This window comes from Dendropsophus ebraccatus, chromosome 3, assembly GCF_027789765.1.
Source record: "Dendropsophus ebraccatus isolate aDenEbr1 chromosome 3, aDenEbr1.pat, whole genome shotgun sequence".
Taxonomy (NCBI): domain Eukaryota; kingdom Metazoa; phylum Chordata; class Amphibia; order Anura; family Hylidae; genus Dendropsophus; species Dendropsophus ebraccatus.
Genome location: NC_091456.1, coordinates 137,856,051 through 137,877,572, shown reverse-complemented (window position 1 = coordinate 137,877,572; position 21,522 = coordinate 137,856,051). Strand labels below are relative to the sequence as shown.

At 41.4% G+C, this 21,522-nt stretch overlaps 1 long non-coding RNA gene across 1 annotated transcript in view; it reads left to right on the top strand.

The window, feature by feature from the left end:
• Positions 1–5,169: 5,169 nt before the first annotated feature.
• Positions 5,170–21,522, top strand: part of LOC138787347 (uncharacterized) — a 105,130-nt gene continuing 88,777 nt past the window's right edge. The window contains exon 1 of the long non-coding RNA XR_011362348.1: positions 5,170–5,279. This is a non-coding gene — a long non-coding RNA (uncharacterized lncRNA). The remainder of the gene's footprint in view (positions 5,280–21,522) is intronic.

Here is a 21,522-nt window from a genome sequence, read left to right as displayed (position 1 = left end):
TGCTGGCGGCCAGGCAGGGAGTCAGCCATCAGATAGTGTAAGGAAGAAGCAGCAGGAGGGGGATAATGGCTGCAGTGATGAGCGGCTCCCCTGCACGGCATCAGCGGTGGCGGCGGTGGCGATTTTAGAGATATAACCCAGCTACTACTCTCCCATCACCTGCTCATGCTATGAGCAGGTGGGGAGAGTAGTAGTTGAGTGTAGTCCTGAGCGGCGGCGGGTGTTCGGTAGCGGCGGGCGGCGGCGGTTCGGCGGGCTTACTGTGATGTACTGATTGCTTACATTTATGGAATACTTTGGGGAGCAAGGACACTTGCTCCCCAAAGTATTTCATAAATGTATTCAATCAAAAACACTGTATATTACATTTACATACACATCCATTGTAATTCCAATGGAGTGTCCAGCAGGGGCACACTATATATAGTAGTCAATGGTACTCATTGACTTCTATATATAGTGCGCCACCTGCTTGACACTCCATAGGAATTACACCATTCGTCGTGACATCACTGCTTCTGAGATAATTCTAACACTTCCTGATACACTAAATTAAGGGAAATAGCAGTATATGAGCATTTCCCATAACTAATGTACATTAGAAAATTGTATAACTTTCCATCAGTAATAACATATAAAAAAATAATTTTGGCCGGACTTCTCCTTTAAGATGTTGCTAGAATTCATTCCAGAAAATGCATGGGCATTAACTCCCCATGTTCTTTCTAAGAATGACGGAGGTGAGCAGCATAGCAGCTGCTAACAACATGCTTTTATGATTCCTTGTGACTGGTTGGTCACCCTATTCTGCCCTATTTGTACTCAGATACCCAGTCCTGTGGGTATCTGAGTACTTGGAGTGTTAGGACTGTTATTAGGAAAAGTGAATGCTATAAGCACAATCAAGTTCTGTAGTCCAGTGACCAGCCAGTGTTGTAACACTTAAAAGGGTTTTCTGGGCTCCCCTTTCTGCTGCTGTATTTCCAAGTGCCTGGACTACTTCCCTTTTTCCTCCTTCCTGTGACAAGCCTTACAGACAGAAACTGAGCATTTGCAAAGCTTAAATTCATTGGTGGGCTGCAAAACACTACTAAGCAATGAGAATAAGTACAGCAATCCTTTAGGAACTGTACATGAAGCCAAGGCCCAGCTGTTTGTTAAATTTAGCATTAATAAACTCTTTGACCAGCTTTTACATTATAAAGTAGTGATGCGTGTGCCCCATTGTATTTGCATTTCCTAATACGATTGCCACTTTGATTGGTAATGCATTCAATGCACCATCTTCTGAACCATCTTTGTCTTGAGTCCCTTGTGCTTAAAATACTGCGCAGCATCCTGTCCCTGTAATGAGGGTTTGTCTCCAACAGCTGTTCAAAGAGTGGAACGTACAATAGGAAATTAATGGAAATAAAGGAAGTCAGCCATCTGCTGCAGCGCGCTGTAACTTCTCATTCTACATGAATGCTGAGTAATTCTTCTAAACCCCTAGCTGGTTGCAGAACATCAGTTTTTCATCCTTTAAATAAATAATCCATTTTATGGAGAAGCCTCTAAACGCAGAGAGATTGCAGGAGCTAGGAATCCCCAGTACTAGATAGATGCAAAGAGCTTGTTCATAGGCATCATGTTAAGCTGATGGGCCCCAATACAAAACCTATACAAGGAACTCAAACCTACTGACATCTTATTATGTGGCTGTGGTGGCCATACTGTTTCAGTATAGAATTTATGTTTAGTTGAGTCCTCACTGATCAGTCACAAGGATAAACCATTTGCCTAATATTGTGTCGCCAACATAGCTCTGATTGTTTAAGGGGTTATCCACCTAAGAGCTGAAAAATGAAATGCTCCCAAACCCCAAGCTGGTCTTGAAATCCCCCTGAGTATTTTGAGCCGTCTACCGTCTTTCTAACTGCTTACAAGTTACAAGTTTTTCTAAAAGCTGGTCTATATCCAAGATGGCGCCAGCGAGGAAACTACATTTTCCATCATGCAGTGCTTCTTCCTGATTGGTCTTTTTGCATACTTGCCCCCATAGCTTTCTTTCCTGGCCACTGCTGTCATTACTATTGCACAGTAAACACAGTTCTGTTTTTTATTACTGATTTTGCATCACATCACCCTAGTGTGCCATTCTAGCTCTGATACACATATTACGTAGCAAAGTGATGCATTAAGTGCACATCAGCTCTGCTAAATTAAGTGCACATCAGCTCTGTTAAATTACATGGATGTACAACACACACGTGATGTAGTAGAGCTGACCTAGGCATGATGTAGCAGAGCTGACCCGTTCATGATCTACTATCCAGGCCAGACACACTGCTTTATCTTTGATTAAACAGATAGTGAGCTGAAGCAACAACAAATCATAAATATCGCTTATTTAGCTGACAGTAACTTATACATGTTTGAGAAAGGCTTCCTGTAAAGCCAAAATGTTGCAGTAGCGGTGGGGAGTAAAAAGACATGTTTAATCACTGAAGTGCTGTCTCCTGTGTTTTTTTTGTTTTTTTGGGGTTTAACTGGACGTATGTTTAGTCCAATGAGGCTGGCACTCATCTACATCCAGGCTGTGGTATCATAGTGCTGCTTTCCTTATAAAGTTTATTACCAAGAAAAGTTTGTCTTCGAAGTAGCAGCCAAAGCATTAAAGTGTACCTGTCATAATGTGTGCAGTTTCAGTAGTCAAATTAGTGCCTCATTGTGCGGCTGATATGTCTACATTTTACTCTATACCTATGGATGGGCCTTTATATTAGTTAGTTTAGTTGTAGCAGTGTACAGGGGCGAATCCAGCTGTTGGCCTATCAGCATTCATCGTCACTGGGCCAGTCTGTGCAGAGCAGAGGGACAACTGACATCATTCCTGCATTTGGTCTCTTTTTGATGTTACAAAAGACCAAATGGCTTTAGTGACGAAACTCAAACTCTGGTTCCTAGTAAGGGAGACACCTAGTGGGCAAATGTATAGCATTGTTTTTATATAGAAACAAGGCAAAACAATAAAGCAAGTAAATTGCAAAAATGTAGTATATCACATCCTCTGCTATTTTAACATTATTTATTGGTATTTACAGTACCCATCTAAGATAGTTCAGCGATCCCTTGCAGGAGATGGGGGTTATCCCACCCCCTATCACCATTCCCTTAATCCGCGCTTGGGTAAATTCCTTCAGTGTTCTTGTAAATTTATACATTTGTATAGAGCTTCTCTCTCTCTCTCTCTCTCTCTCTCTCTCTCTCTCTCTCTCTCTCTCTCTCTCTCTGACACATCCTTTTCTTTGATGGTTAAGTGATTATTATGCAGGAGAAATTACATCATTTTGTTTTGAGAAACATCAAAGAATTGTCAAGGGACGACACTGCTGGAAGATTTATAGAAACAGATCTGCTCATTTGTTTTTAAGTCATGATGTAAGGGAACAGCAGACAAGTGAAAACAAGATGTCTGCTAGAAACTTTCTTTAGTTTTAGTTCTGTTTAATAAAGCAACACCTGCCTTTTGGAGGTTACATGGTATCAGACAGGCCTTCTATGAATATAGACAGTTCTCTTGTAATTTTAATTGCAAGTGTTTGGTGCTAGAAAAGGCGGAAGATACTTAAGTTCGTCTTTTTTTTAAATACTTTATTCTTTCTTCATTTTCTTATAAAAAATACCACAATACTGACTGAAATATACGTAGTGTGAACCCAGCCTAAATCTGTATGCACTGGACATTAAAGTGTACCTAACAATAGAACTGAAAGATACAGTCCTTCTATGGTCAACTGGAGATGTACATTGCACTAAATCAGCAGCTGAGATGTTACAGTGACTGCAGTGGGCTCTTTGGTCCTAGGTGCTTTGGTCCAATTGGGTACTTCCTGGTTAACAGTGTCATGCCTGGTGCAAGTTGGGGTGACCTACCTAATTTATGTGCAGATGAAAACCAAGATTTTTAAGGTAACTTTACCTAAAAAAATCTAAATTTCTTTCATCGTGCAGAGGCATTCAGCCAAAACAGTTCCATATAAGTGGTACCTGGGATGTCAGATGATAACAAGGAGTCTACTTGTGTTGAGTCAGTAGGAGTGTTGGGACATATAACATGACCCAATGTTGCAGCTAAGTGAGCGCTGATCCGCTAGATTGCTACTGGCTTGCAGAGTTTATTACATAGCTTTCAGACATCAAAGGCTGTATATATCTTGTTAGTGATGTCCATGTAGCCCGTACTTTGGTGTAAAATTATAAAAGATATACTTATGTCCTCTAGCTCTGTCTAAGGCATCCCACCATCAGCTGCAGCACACTTCTGGTCTAGTCTCTGAAGGGACAGGCTGCCAAGAGACAACGTTTATTCGATGATCTGTATTTGAGTGATTGTTGTCTTTATTACATAGTTCATAGCTGCAGGAAGGTCCTCTCCACGCTCATTCTACCAATCGGTACGGGTCTGAACATTTAGACCTGGACCGATCAAAAGTTTTGCGAAATGACAGTGACACTTTAAAGAACATAACAAGTGTAATCCTGGAATGTATAACAGAAAGTCTTATTTCCGACAGATATAAAATAAGAAAGGACCTATGTAAACAATGCACATAAATACTGTAAACATCCTCCCTGCTGTGTTCAATGTGAAGGAGACAATTATGAAAATTCCTCACCATGTACATCATCCTGTCACAGACACCGGAAGATAATACCCTGAGAACGTATGTACAAAACACAGAAAAAATATAAGTCCTTCCAATGAAAACGTGGGTGTCGATTACTCTATGGCTGAGAAGCATGCCTGTTATGTTGGAAATTATCCTTTTACTTTCATGTAGGAGGTGAGAAGAATGAGAGATTTAAGGGGTACTCCAGCGAAAAGCTTTTTCCCAGTAACTGAAACACATTACAAAGTTATATAACTTTGTAATATGCTTCAATCACCTATCTGCCCCCCCTTCCCTATCTTTTCTCCCTTGAACCTCCCACCAGGAAGTGAAGTGAACTCATTCTTATCTAATGACTGCTGACCCCAGGCTTTTCTGTGGCAGCCGGTCTAAGCCCTGTTAGGCCAACCTCCCTTTGTCAGATGACTAAGGTTGCTCAGCTCTGATTGGCTGAGCAAGATGTAAGCCATCTAACAGTTTTACAGAGTCAGTTAGACGTCACAGGAGACAAAGTGCATCATGGGAAAGCCCGAACCAGGAAGCAAAGAAAACATGAAGACACCAACTGGTGCTTCAGGGACCTGCAAACAGCAGGAAATTCAAACGGAGACAGATTCAGGAGGGATGGTAAATGGGAAAACTATGTGTATGATTGATTGATTGATTGATTGATTGTTTTTTTTTTATCAGCGACGGAGTACCCCTTTAATGGATGAACTCAGTCTAATCTGCTGAAGGTTTGACGGGATGAACTCAGTCGAATCCTTTGAATGGAGCTCTGTCTAGGTGGAGCAGTGTTGAGTTAATAGAAGGAATTCCTTACGATTTAGATTGAATTTAATTACAGTTGGGAACCATAACAAGCTATTTGAATAAATAAATAGGTCTATATATAAGTCACCTTACACACTCATTGCAGGTTTTCGTGTTCCAATTTCACATATTCTGAAAGGTTTAATGGTAAATAGTTTTTATATAACATATTTATTGCAAAAGCATATAGTACTACATACAGAAATCTATCTATATATCTATCTATAATTTTATATTGATGATTCTCCAATATTGCTGCTGACTTAGTAAGAAGTAGAAGTTTTGTGTCATTCAGTCATTGAAATATGGATAGCATAGAATATTTCCCAAATTATTAAATATATAACAGTTAAATGGGTTATCCAGGCTTAGGATACTATTACACAGAACAATAATCAGCCGAATCAGCCCTATCCGGCCGATTATCGTTCTGTGTAATAAAGACAACTATCAGCCGATGATCACTGTCATCGGCTGATCGTTGATATAGGCTCTGACCTATAATTGTCGGGCTCCGATTGTGCATCGCTAAGTGTAATAGTGGTGTGCGGCCGGCGCTGACGATATGCAAAGAAGATTACATTACCTATCCATTACCTATCCAGGCTGCGGACCTGCGGGAGATGCACAGAACAAGAGGAGCCCTGTGCATCTGTGAAGAGCAGCCTGGACAGGTAATGTATAAAGTTTAGGGGCCAGATAGAAGGGCCCTTGCCTAATAAGTAAGTACACTGGGATGTAGGTGAAGTGAGTAAAATATCTTGAAGAACTCCTCGTACTCGTATAAATAAGTCCTAGTTGTCTTATTTGACTGCCTTTTGCCTCCCAGATTGGTGAAAACCCTGATCAGTAGTATGAGTCCCGGGCCTCTGTCTCTGAGGGTAGCTAACTAGTAGTTTCCTTCCTACTTAGTCGATCGAAGTTCAGTAGAGAGCGGCTATCTTGCACTGTGCTCTACTGCGGATAACCCGTTCTTTCCTCTCCTTCTTTAGGGGGCTGTCCAGACAAACAAATTCACGCCACAGGCAAGGGGGTTGCTTCTTTATCTCAAGTCCCCACTGCTAAGTTCAGCAGTGCATGACTGCCATAGTCCCTGACACTAAGAAAAGGAACACACTTGACTGGCCTAGAGCTGGGCTAGAACACCTCCTCACTGGTCTAGAGCTAGGCTCCAACTCCCTAACTTCAAGAAGTGTCTGGTGTGTGTATGTATAGAACTGGCTAAACCTTCCTACTTAACTGCAACTTCTTGATAGATAGGCTTCTAAAACATGTAATTCATTATATCAAAATTTACCGATTCTTATACCTTGAAATGCATTCCTTACAGAGAAACATATGGTTAGCCTCTGTATAATGTAAATAAAAACTCAGCTAATTTAATGCCTTCGTAAACCTGGGTTCCAAGGTCAGTGTGATTGTTCCACTAGTATTTTGCTCTTGCTCTTAGTAATAGCCATTTAACACTATTAGCACTATAGATGTAAGCGTATTTAAATTGGTACCTTCATGCTAGAAGCTTCACAGGATGAAGGACACCATGGCTGCAGTCTTGCTAGCATTCAGGGCTGCCATTTGTGACAAGTGTTAAACTATAATTTACTGCTGTCTACTTCTGCTGTACCCGGCTATTATTTTAAGAAGCCTCTGAAACTGAAAGACATTTATAATTTCTTTTGTCTGCTTTTATTTTTAGAAGTCGACACCTGCAGATTCTACAGAGTGCTTCTTTGTAAGGCATCACACTGTAACGAAAGGGCCTGATTATAGGTTCAGCATTCTGTCATGCAAGAAAGGATAGTGCTGATTAAATGGGGAGTGGTGACAAAACCTGCTTTCATTTCTTTACATACTATGCTACCTCTCACAAAATTAAGGGAATATGTAAAATCTGTGGACATGTCTAGTTTTCCAGCATTTCCCATTACCTTGGAATTTAAATGATTTCTTTCAAATCGACTAGTTTTAGAAAGTTATATAGATTTTAAATTTACTTCTACTTAAAATTCATAAGTATTCCCATACTTATCAGCTGCTGTATGTCCTGTAGGAAATGTTTACTTTTCAGGCTGACACAGCCTCTGGCATGACTGTGTAGATGCATATACATGGCAATCCCGGGACCCTTCAGAAGGCCCTTGGGATTGACATGGACACGATCGTAAAACCTGGACCTCGCCATGGGACTTCACGATCACGTGGTATACCTGCGTGGCCACGGAAACCCATTACATGATGTTAATCCCGCTGCGAGTATGTTTTCTCATTCAGAATGACCAGCAAAGGATCCACAGCCGATTTAGCTGCAAATTTGCAGCATGAAATCCACTGCGGATCCGGCGCTTGTGTTTGTAGCCTTAGAGTCACATAAGGGATTTGTAAATCTCCCATCTTATTAACAAGTGACATTTCTTCCATAGAATTTCCATAATTCGAGGTCTGAACACTATAGAGCTGAGTGTGCATGTCACTTCCGACTGTAAATCATGGATAAATATTTACATAACATGCGTGTTCTTGGGTCTCCGAAGCCTTAGATAAATTCTGTGCATGTAAATCTACAGCTGTAATGGCAAATGTCAGCAAGAGCTCAGCTAAGATATAAATAAAACCCCCATTGCTGAGCCTGTGTTTTTTCCCAGAGATTCATCCAGTCTGGTATATTTCTTAAATTGTTATATTCCATCCATGGTCATCTTCCTGCTCTTAACCCCTTCCACCATAGTGATTCCTATTTTTTCAAGTTTTACTTCTGTTCCTAAAAGATCTTAGTAAAAGATGTACTTTTGTTAGTTTTATAAGGGTTTATACAGTATTATTGCTGGATACATTAATGTATAGAGATACCAGGGATACTTTTTTTTTTTTTTTGGGGGGGGGGGGGGGGACAAAAAGCAATGCACATCTGTGTAGCATACTGTACATTTCTTCTTAGTGCACCTGTCAGAAAAAAAAGTTATAATGATACTATAATCGCCCCCCCCTTTTTGGGGGGTGGGGGGAGGTTGCTTTTTTGCCACTATCAGATACTTTGCCTGCTGTACATATTTTGCCTGCTGTACCTTTCAGAAAAGTGCCCCATTAGGTGAAAAAAGGCTTTTAATGATTGGTGGACAGGCTCCTTGGCCATTGAGTCTTCTTTCCTGACCTCAGTCCGATGCTGTAACTCACGCCCCACCTCCACCTCCCCCTTGTGACATTGCCAGAAGTGAACAATCATAAGGCAGCAAGCGTCAGACCAGGGTGGGCAGAGGGGACTTAGTTCTAAGAACCACCATGGGATGTGAGTTGACCCAAAATAACAATAAAGCATTTTTGCCCCTCTTCCTTTTGTCTCTCTCCTCATAATCTGTAAGCTCTTATGAGCAGGGCCCTCTCTTACTTCATGACTACCGGAGTATGTCTGATCTGTCTATGTATGTACTCAGAGAATTGTAAAGTGCTGTGGAATCTGTTGCTGCCATATAAATAAAGATTATTATTGTTATTTTTCAGACATGGGTATTTTTTAAATTCATTTTTAGTGCTCACTGTATGGGATAAAAAATATGGAAATTTGACTTGTTTGTACAGTCCTCTGCCCTTTAAACTTATTACAGTGTACTTAAGTATGTAGAAATATTGGGGAGAGGTTAAAGGAACACTCTCATAATAAACTATATGTACAAAATTGCAGTTTAAGGCTGTCTTTTTAAGGTAAAAAAATGCAATTTTTTATATAATGACGGCCGTTAATAATGATTGTGTAACATAAGTGTGACATCATCATCAGCTCTTGTGTAGGCCCTTTAAATCTATAAGAATGGATACATGTGCGCCAGAACCAACGTTGGAAAATCCATGGTGCAGCAGCAATGGACCACATGGGTTTTCCCAGTCTGGACTCTGGAAGCTATGGGAAATCTGAATTGCCTGCAGCTTTTTACTGTCAGACCTTCTTCAGATTTATTTGATGAAATTATTTCTAATGACTATATGTTTGGTATGAAAAACAGGATGCTTTAATGTTTTCTTTTTCTTATCTGGGAAGTAAATATACCCTGCACAATTACTGAGAGAGAACGTTATCAGCCGAGAGAAATGTCTAAATATGCCAAGAGCTTTTCCTTTTATGAAAGCAAATGTATTAAAGCCATGAGGAAGGGAACTCTCACATGTTGGAGGCTTGGAGATGTGGCTGATCTGATGATGAGATCAAACAAGACATTCACAAGCACCTTAAGGCCTCTGAGGTTCGCTTGACCTCTTGTATTCTCTTTAGTTTAGTTGAGATCATATTGACAAACATCTTGCAAGGTTGAAGTATAAGAAGAACAGGAGGAATAATATTCAATCCCTTGACAACATCCACCATACATGTAGCAGAAATGTGTTGAGGCTGTATGAGATGAGCTCAGGAGCTGGGCTTGCTTGATACACGGTGGAAGCCTACTGCTATCAGCATCCAACACTCACCTTTAATGACTGACCCCAGTGATAATGCTATTCACTTAACCCCTTACATTTTGTCGCCAATAGCGAATATGGCTTTTAGAAGGTTAATTGAAATAGCTGCAAATGGGGTCTGAGGCAGGCAGGCTGCACTAGTAGATCGCCAATTTCACAGATGAATGCAATGCAGTAAATATATAAACTAATTTTCTCTTTACTTGGTTTAAAAAGGCAAAGGCAAATACGGTGTTAGGCTATGTTCATATGGTGTAAGAGCAGCCGGTCTCTGAAAAGATCATCTCCCCTCCCCGGTACGGCCGGATGATCTTTCGGCGCACTCCTGCATCAGAACTCTTCACTGCACACTATGAAGCTAGCGGCCACAGCCGCTCACTTCATAGTGTGCACTGACATGGTTTTCTACGACCATTATTCACTGAATCGCGGCCGCAAAAAACTGACATGTCTGCGGCGCCGCTAGGGGTCCCGGAGGAAGCGTATACTATGTGTATATGCTTCGGCCGGGATCCCATAGACACCCGCCCAACGTATTTTCTCGTATTAACTATAGAAATACAATAAAATATGTTGTGTGAACATAGCCTTAACATATATCCCAACAGCTAAACAGCTATCCTGAGATACACTGTAGTGGACAGTTGGGTTAATCTCTGTCCTGTTGTAGGATCTAGGCTAGGAGTAACAGATTCAGCTCACAAATTAATCTCGACTAAAACTAATTCAAACTGGTTGGATTTCTGTCTCTTCTATGCAATGCCCAATCTGCGAGTGCAGGATGCTTGAGGTGTAACTCTCCCAGTGATGTAGATGACTAGTCCTAGCCTTAAACCAAACAGGTCCCAGAAGGTAATGGATATCCTGGTTAGCATCCCCAGTGGCTGAAGTAGTCGCACAGCGAGGATGGCATAGTGCAAAACTGGTGGCCATGCCGGAGCCAGGGAGATCAGTGTAGGTTATTGTTTTCAATCACCACCTACCATGTAACTAAAAAGTCCCATTTCTAGATAAACCCTTTGAGAAAGGCAGGAATTATACTGGTAACCTCCTACTTATGAGGAGGTTTTTTTTTTTTTTTTAAATGTAAGTCTATAGGCTAGTAGAAGTTTATTCCTCCCTGCTTATTCTAACAGGATACAACCACTAGGTGGCAGCAACACTCTCTTTACATAAGGATTTTAATAGTACATTAACAATGCAGCTATGGGGAATAATAAGCGGAGTTTTCAGGTTCAGATAACATTGATTTAACCTGTTAGTGACTGCCAATACGCCTTTTTACTGACTTAAGAAGTAGGCCTTATTCTGATACAAACGCCTTTGGAATAAATAAATTCTGAACTCCTGTGACCGCATCAAGGGAGATCAGCTCTCAGTGTGACAGCTGGACTCCCACTGTAAGTACCTAAAGCAGAGAACAGTCCCCTTTGGGTAGTTTAACCCATTAAATGCCGCTGTAAACCCCCCCCCCCCCCATAATAAAATGGCAGTTTATCCCCCATACAAAATAAATAGTTTCATAAACATAAAAAAATAAACATGTTTGGTATTGGCACGTCCGTAACGACCCAAGCTATAAAATGCTACTATCATTCATACCACATGATTCATGCTATAAAAATATATTTTAAAAAAGCACAGTGCTATAATTGCTTTAATTTGTCGGTCTCCCTCAGAAAAACATAAAAGAGATCATGTATATGTGTGAAAATTGGTATCAATAAAAACTATACATCTTCCCACAAAACATGATCCTGCAAACAGCTATGTCACAAGAAAAATACAAACACCATGGATATTGCAATGTGGCGACAATTTTTGTTGTTTTTTTTTTTTTTCAAAAAAATAGTTTTGACTGTTCCAAAGTGGTAAAAGTTAAAATAAAAACTATGCAAATTTGTATCACTGTAATTGTAGTGACCCGTAAATGTGAATTAGTGACTAATATTTGTGGCATGAATATCCTTCTAACAAACATATTAATTGTAGAAAAATTTAATTTTTCCAATTTGCCACAAAATTTCCCCCAAAATGTTAAAGGGGTTATCTAGCACTACAAAAACATGGCCCCTTTCCCCCTACTGTTGTTTCCAGTTTGGGTGGGGTTTTGAAACTCAGTTCCATTGAAGTAAATGGAGCTTAATTGCAAACCACACCTGAACTGGAGACAACAGTAGGGGGAAAAGTGGCCATGTTTTTGTAGCGCTGGAAAACCCCTTTAAATGTATTTAAAAAACAAACACTGACTTAAAGTACAAGAACAATCCGTATCTCTGCTTACTCCTCGACTATCCAGAGTAGTAGCAAATCCCCATAGAAAACCTCTCCTATCAGCCAATGAGTGAATGATTGCTAGCTCCTCGCCTGATTCAGCAGACAATTGCCTGTGTAGTCCTAAACCAAAATCAGACCAGTATTAAAAGGATTAATTAGAACAGGACCCAGAACAGACCCTTGTGGTACACCACTTGTAACCAGTCCCTGCTCAGCATACACACCATTACCAACAACCCTCTGATATCTATCCTTCAGCCAGCCATAAATCCACTGAACTATGAAGCGATTAAGACGAGTTTTCACTAACTTCTCTATCAGCTCTTCATGGGGACCTTTATCAAAGGCTTTGCTGAAGTCCAGATCTGCCATGGCAATACCCACACCACCACTTTTGAGACATTTTATGACATTGTGAACAAAATCATTAAGATTACTCTGACATGATCTGCCACAGTCAAGCCATGCTGGTTTGGATGCATTAAATTCTTTGTTTTTAGGTGATCAAATATCTTTTTTTAACTTCTTCCCGCTGCTGCACTGTAAATTAACCTATGTAAATCAGCCTATGCCTGATGCTGCAGCGATGTTAATTTACGATTGAGGATAACACAAGCGCAGAAGCTGCGCCTACAGTATGTCATCCGTGGTGGGTCCCGGCTATCAGTGATAGGTGGGGACCCGCCGCAACTCTAAGCACCGGTGCAGCGCTCCAGTACTGAGAGTTAAACCTATATATACTGTGGTCAGCACTACCGCAGCATCTATAGGGTTCCTCTACGGAGGAAGAATTTTTTGTGTCTTTTGTCCATTAGGGCTCTGCGAAGTGATCCTGGCTACGGAGGCCAGCGGGGCGAAGGAGGGTTGTAACAGTGGCAGGGGACAGAGGAGAGGGGGCAGACATAGGGACGTCAGCTTATAGGATTATTATGATCCCATAAGCTGATGTCCAAAAACGACCTGGGCATTGATGCATCAATGACCCCAGGTTGTGAAAGAGTTAAGAAACTACATATGTCAAGCTAACTGGCCTGTAGTGGCTGGGCTCTATCCTTCTTGGGAATGGGTATACCAGAGGCCAGTTTTCAATCATCTGTTAGGAGGGATTGGTTGCACAGATCCGTCAGGGAGGCAGCAATCACAGATCAGAGTTGTACCACCCTGGAGTGGACGCCATCTGAACCCATGACCTTATTCAACTTTAAATGGTCAATTTCCTCTGAAAACAATGGAGCTGAAGCCATACAACTAGAAGCAATGCTATGTCCAACCATATTGTGATTGTGAAGGCCTCCTGCCAAAAAATGCTGAGCAGAAGTAGCTATTCAAATAGCGACAGCCTTATCTCCATTAATAAATGTATTGTCTCTATTGCTTATTACTTTTTCATTTTCCTTTTGTTATTTGTTGTACATATAGTCTAATTACCTTAAAGATGGCTTTTCTTTTTAAATACCTTAACCATTTTATTCAATGATATTCGATAGGTAGACAATCAATGGAGAATTAGGCATTGCCATTACCCTTGATAATTGGTTGTGCCCCAACACTGTGAGACATTGTCCAAGACAGTGCTAGGATTGTCCTTCTGGGCAGGGATACACCTTATTGACAGGAAATGGTAACGCCCAGTTGTCAACATACATTTCCAAGAGGAATAAAAGAGGAATGGCACAATATAGAGTTCTTAAAGTGACACTGTCACTCCCTTTTTACATTATGACTTCTCTACACAGGTGTAAAGGGTAAATTTTGACGTTTTCATACCTGATTTTATATTATATGTTAGGACTTGGACCGTGCATTCGGCTCCCGGCGTCGCCGATGCGTGCAGCCAAAGCATACATAACCGCTCAGGCCGATTGCTAGGGGCACGACGATGGCGGCGGCCATAGCAGCCGGACTGCTTCTCATGTTTTTTACCTACTCTGCTCTGCTACTCCGTGTTGTAGCAGAGGCCAGGGTTTCACTCCCCTGGCTGATCAGCATAGCTGTTTTGTGTGTTGAACTGATTGTAGATTGACAGCTGACTCTGCCAATCAGCTGTCAGTAATCTTGAGTCTGGGACCTATAAGTATCCTCCCCAGTCTACTATGCTTCGCCTGGGAAAGTCCCTGGCTTGCCTGGTGTTACTTGATCTAGCGTTCCTGCATTCATATTATGGTTACCTGACTCGAGCTTTGACTACTTGACTATTCTTTTGGACACGATTTGGTACTTTGTTGCTTGGCTGGTTTTGACTCGGACTTCTGACCTTCCCTTTATTGTGTTATGTATTGTCTTGTTTTGTGTATTCACTGTAGTGAGATCAGGGACTGCCGTCCAGTTGTCCGTTTGCTAATTAGAGCATCTGAGGCAAGCAGGTAGGGGCAGTGGGGCGGGTGCCAGCTTCAGGGCTCACCTGTCCTTGTGTCTCTCTGTCCTGATCCTAACATTATATGTCAGTAAAAAGGGATTTTTATCATCTATGGACGGGCGAGAAGTCCCATCCAGGGGGTACAATGCACAGATGATAAAAGATCACTTTTAACTGGAACAAGCACCATGACATACGATATAAAATAATGTATGAAAACTGCAAAATTTACCATTTACACTTGTGTAGAGAAGTCATAATGCAAAAAGCTGGTGACAGTGTCACTTTAAGCACTTTAAGAATTGTAATTACTACAATAGCCATGTCAGAATTGGAGCCAGGACATCTTTAACCCCTTCACGTAGACATACGTTCCTGCTGCACATACCCTGTGCAGTAGGAATGTATATGCACGTTCATGACTTCAGGGGCTTTTGATGTGTGCGGGACCACTGCAGTGAGAGCACTCCCGGAAACATCAGTGTCCGGGGGCCGAGGATAATGACAGGCAGCTGCGATCCCGCAGCTACTTGTTATTAACCCCTTAAATGCTGTGATCTATAGCGATCGTGGCGTTTAAGCTACTCAGTGACAGGGCAAGCTATTGTAACTGACTGATCGAGACCCCCGCAGCATGGTCCCGATCGCTTGTACAGAGGGGTGGGGGTAAGTCACTTACCTCCTCCTGTCGGATGGGCAATCTATGTATAGAGTATGCTCTCAGGCAGGCTCTATGCATAGATCACGATAACACTGAAAAAACTCGAAAAGAAAAAAACATGAAAAGAAAAAAAAAAACACCAGTATTGCAGATTTTTTTAAATTCCTGTTCACTAACGTTCCTTTCACTAATAATAAGAAAGTGACCCCAGTGTGCTGCAATACCCTAATACAGATGTATATTACACTTGTACAATAGTGATTGCATAACAGGGTGATACATACAATATGTTTATAATATCTGCCTGTGATTCATTAGAAATACGTCGTATGCAGCTTTTGGCCTTCGTTTATGCTGGTACTTAGTAATTCTGCTTTATATGTACAGTAATTGTTGCCGCCTGTGACTCTAGTGTTAGTTTATTTTTTCTAATAATGCCATTATTTACTCTTGTTTATCTGGACCGCAGAGCTTATTTATCTACAAGGGTGAATGAGTCACTTGCACGCTGATGAAAAACAATATTTTCCCTGTATCCATCCCCTCCTTGGTTGAACTTGATGGACATGTGTCTTTTTTCAACCATATTAACTATGTAACTATGTAACTATGTAAGATTCTGTTTGTACAGTCCACTTGATTTTCTTCATAGGAGTTGCCGAATTTGACATTATTACATAATCTGCAGAAAAGTTTCCAAAATTTCATGTACACAAATGAGCAAATGACTGTAATAATGCATAAGCGGAGAGAAGAATATATTCTCAGCTGTCGTAATGGCAATGTCTGATTTAGTATATAATAGAGAAGAATTAAGGCCATATTACATGTTCCGATTATGAGGGGGAAGCGAGCACCGCTCTGTCAGGTCAGTGCTCGCTTACCCTTCATTCCCTGCTCGCTGTCTGTGCTATTACACTCACAAACAGCTAGTGGGGAGGACCAGGGAGGAGCAGGGAGCAGCGGGGGAGCTGCCTGAAGAATCCTTAGATCGTACAGGCTGCCTATTGAAGTCAGTGCCAACTCTCCCACTGCAAAGCGACGCTCAGCAGACCATTACTGACATGATAGTGTTGTTTCAAAATGTTAAAAGCCCACGATCAGTCAACATTGTGCATGATCATGGTCTTTTAACATGTCCTATTACACCAAACCATAATCGGCCAAACTGCTGGTAATCGGCCAAGTACGGCCAATATTCATTTTGTGAATTGTGGCCTTTAGAGGAGATTCATGATGGGAATCGGTAATTATTAAGTCATCAAATCATATTAAACCATAAATGATGAATAAGGGCCCTGCTAGCAAGAGCTTACAGACTATGAGGAGAGGAAGGTCACAAGGATGTGGATCCTACCTTAGTATGTTAGCACTGCTTATTAGGATATGTTTTGTGGAAGCGAATCCATTTATAGTCTCTCAAGAATGAAGGGACACAGTTTGCAGCAGATCACTTCTGCTCCTTCCTTTTAGTAATAGGTAAAAATGTCAGCATCCAACCCACACTGATTAAAATTTACTATGACACATCAAAAGTTTTTTTTTTAAAGTTAACTTTTTGGTTAAAGTTGGTTAAAGTGTAGCTTTCATCCCAGTGATCATTATATAGAGCTGAGAGAAGCGCATGGCTGAGCACTGGTTGTAATGGCTTGTTGTGCTCCCCAATCTCGCTGCAGATGATGGGCTCTGTAAATCTATGGAGGTTACATCCTACAGATTTAAAGTGCAGTGAGACATAGGGAGAAGCGTTTCACCTCTTCCTTTGCTGTGATGGGGGGCGGCGGTTGGAGGTTTGATTAACCAGACCCTAACCAATCAAAACTTTTGACATGTCTGTTTGACATGACAAAAGTTTTTTTTTTAAGCAACAGCAACATATTAATAAACAATAGTAACTTATTAACTGGATGGTTGCTTTGAAACAAATAATTTTTAATTCTACATTGAAAAAAAAAAACACAGCTCAGGTTAACACACTTGAAAATTCCATTTGTCCTTGCTGTGTATGCCTTCAAAAATGTTTCACTGGATGCTATAGTATACATCCTGTCCTTGAATCTCTATGTATTTCTTTAATTAAACAGGGATCTAATGTCATCATTATCTACGCAATCTAATGGGTTTAATCTTTTCAGTATTACAATATTTTTTAAGTGTCTCCTTTAATTGATTGTGACACTGCAATTGTTGTTAAAGGTTTCCCAGAGACAAAACTTTATTTTATCAAGCGTAGTGGAAGTGACGTGCAGAGTGAAGTAAACCCCATTAAGTGGGTCAGCTCTAAAATGCGGCTGATGTCACAGCATACGTAGGACGGCAACGTTGATTCAATTAAGGCTTTGCTTTTACATAGCCGTTGTTGAGTGGAACACAAAGGGAGCGATGCCAGTAAGTCACTATCCAAGGACGTATTTTGGAACACTGCATATAAAAAGATGAGTCATTTCACTACATACATACAATACACAAAACTAATTCACTGTGATGACGAGTAACAATCACTTAAACTGGTGGTTATGGTCCAACAAGCTGAGGATAAATGTACACTAAGAAGAGATTTGCTAAAATCATTTCTGTACAAGGTAAAAATAATAAAAATTTCTCAGAAGTGTTGCTATGTCTACATATATGAATGCCTCAAACAACAGCCACTGACAGCATAATAGTCTATTCTGGCAGGTGTATAGTACTAATATAGTCTAAGCATTCCTGCTCAATCACATTCCCTTTGCTGCACTATAGGAATAGGCTGAATCCATTTTTCCAGACAGCCCTAGAGCTACATTCCTCACCTTTAGACTGTGGGATTCAAATGGCAAGCAATCAGCTTTCGGCAAACCCAAACTTACTCTAATTTACGTTAAGTTCAATCAATTCTAATTACGACACAAGCAAGGAAACAAAATTTCTTATAAGTACTAACAAAAAAGATGATGGCAGTCAGGAATGGGACAGGTGGAACTTGAATCTATGGGACAGGTGGAACTTCATGCAGAGTCCACCGCATATTCCGTAGTAGAAACTAGTAGCAGATAGAGATGAGCGAGCAATACTCAATTGAGTAGCTATTCAATCAAGTATTGCAGTACTCGAAAGATTCGTTTTTTATCGAGTATCCGATTGAAAATTTGAATCTAAGCAAGCTTTACTAAAACAGCTAAAAAATTATTTAGCTGATTTAGTAAAGTATACAATAGTTACCCATCTACATTCCCCTGGCATCCTCTTAATTAAATAAAAGCTATTTGTCAGAGCAGAGAGGTAGAAACACAACCAGACAGTGGGCCCTAGGTCTGAACCACCCACTGTCCCTGCCTACTTGTCTCAGCCGGCCCCAGGCGGCCGTGGACACGAAGATGTTCCCTACACTGAGTACATGACACACTAAACAAGACAGACAAACAAAACACAATGGAGAGTAGTGAACAGGCCAAGTCAAACCACACGGGCAACGCAGTACAGAATCGGTAATACAAAAGATAGTCACAGGTCAGGCGGGGGGTCAGAATCACGAGTCGAGCAGTCAGAAGGAATTAGGATGGGGTACGCAGGAATAGACATGGTGAAGTTGGGAGCAGGAGTTAACCTAATAGCCAGCGATATGAAGCTGGTTCTGACTTTTATTTATACTGGATCAGGAGCCCCGACCAAAGGCTGATTGGTCCGGCCTCCTGAATCCAGCTATGGAACAGCTGCGGCATTGCAGGCTGAGTGGCAGAGAGATCCGTCTTTCAGCCTGAGTATGAAGCCGCTCAGCTGTGTGCCGGCTGTCCGGCTGACAGTCACGTGGATCCCGGCAAGGTAAGTTCCTGACATTTCCCCCCCTCTTAAGAGGGGCCTCAGGACCCTTATCTACTGGACCAGGCTTAGACAGGTTAAGTGCATGGTATTGTGGACCAAATGAGGAGCATGCATGTCCCTAATCGCAACCCATGTACGTTCTTCTGGTCTGAAGCTCTTCCAGTGGACCAGATACTGTAAAGAGCCTTGTACCCAAAGAGAGTTCAGAATCTTCTCCACCTCATACTCCAACTCACCCTAGATGATAAGTGGAGCAGGGGGAGGCGATGGGGATACTGGCGGCTCATATTTTTTCAACAGAGACTTATGGAATACTGAATGAATCCTAAGAGACGAGGTAGTTTCAACCTGAAGGTAACAGGATTACTTACCTCTACAATAGTATATGGCCCAATATATTTGGGAGCCAGTTTTCCTGATTGTACCCTCAATTTCAGATTTCTAGTTGAGAGACAGACCTTATCGCCTAATACATATTGATGGCCAGATATGCGTCTTTTGTTAGCATGCTTTTGGTAAGACTCTTGGGCTTTAACCAAGCTCTGATGAGCTTGGGCCCAAACTGTGCACAGTTTAGAAAATATAGCCTCAGCTGAGGGATTTACAGATTCGGCGGAGTGAACGGACGAGTACCTAGGATTAAAACCATAATTGCAAAAAAATGGTGACATCTTAATAGAACATTGCTCATGATTGTTAATAGCAAATTCAGCTAGAGAAATGAAGTCCCGCCATCTGTCCTGAATATTAGCCACGAAACAGGAATTGTTCCAAAGACTGGTTGACCCTCTTAGTTTGCCCATTCGTCTGCGGATGGAAGGCAGATGAGAAAGACAACTTGCCACAAAACTCCCTCCAAAATCTAGCCACAAACTGGACACCTCTGTCGGAAACAATGTTTTCCGCAACACCATGCAAGCACAGAATATGATTGACAAAGAGCGTGGCTAGTAAACGAGCACTTGGGAGTTTACGCAATGGAATGAGGTGGCACATTGTCGATGTTTCACCCAAGTTTATGCTCATATTAAAGGGGTTGTCCGGCGAAAAAAATTATTCACAGAATAACACACATTAAAAAGTTATACAACTTTGTAATGTATGTTATGTCTGTGAATGGCCCCCTTCCCCGTGTTTCCCCCCACCCACGCTAGACCCGGAAGTGTGGTGCATTATACTCACCGCATGTCGTGTCGTCCACGGTCTCCGATCGTCAGCAGTGACGTCTTCTTCGTAAGTTCGGCGGATCTTCCCGAGTGCCGGCCGCCCTCTGCAGCGTCATCCGAAGCTCAGCCGCGATTGGCTGAGCATAACTGTGCTCAGCCAATCGCGGCTGAGCAGCTGATGACGTGGCCGCGTCATCAGCCGCTCAGCCGCGATTGGCTGAGCACAGTTATGCTCAGCCAATCGCGGCTGAGCGGCTGATGACGCGGCCACGTCATCAGCTGCTCAGCCGCGATTGGCTGAGCACAGTTATGCTCAGCCAATCGCGGCTGAGCTTCGGATGACGCTGCAGAGGGCGGCCAGCACTCGGGAAGATCCGCTGGCCTCCCGAAGAAGACGTCACTACTGAAGATCGGAGACCGTGGTCGGCACGTGACAGGTAATGTATAGCGCACCACACTTCCGGGTACACGGGTGGGGGTGGTGGGACACGGGGAAGGGGGCCATTCACAGACATAACATACATTACAAAGTTGTATAACTTTGTAATGTGTGTTATTCTGTGAATAATTTTTTTCGCCGGACAACCCCTTTAACAGTAAAGGAATAAGAAACAAATTGATGTAATTATAGATCTGAGAAGTCCTTTTAGTATTTCATGCATATTATTTCACAGCCACTACTTTAATGACAATGCTATGTTTGCATATACATGTAATTATGAGTGTATATTTGGGGGGATTAATCATAACATCTTGGCATTTGAGGAAAGTACTAAATTCGGAATGTTCCCTGCTAGCGGGGAGACAACAGCTGCCAACTGTACAAAGACTAATTACCTTTCTGCACTTTAATAACTTACATCAGTGGGCAAAATTTACAAAACTATAATTAAATTGTGGTATGGAACATGTTGTTTTCCATTTAATAGAGTCCATTTATTTATTGAGGCAATGTTTCCAGCCTGGCAGACTCATGAGCATCTGCATTGTCTGCAGCACATCTGGGTGTGCAAGGAACATTCAGAGCAATCTATAATTTTACAACTCATCTTTGATTCAAAGTTTTATCAGAGTAACTATAAGTTTTATATAAATATAAAAAAAGCACAAAACAACAAAAGTTGTGTCCCTTACTGGGACAATAAGTCTTTATCCTTCTATTAAAGATTAAAGAGATACTGTCACAATTTTGTTTTAAATGAATCAATAGGGGTTAATCCAAGTAGCTTTGTAATAAACATATTTAAAGGGGCTGGCCACTTTATAGTTAAATATTTCAGTGTACAGTATTAGTAAGTGTAGTCACTGTGTATACTGATAGCAGCGCCCTGTGCACATCATACAACCAAA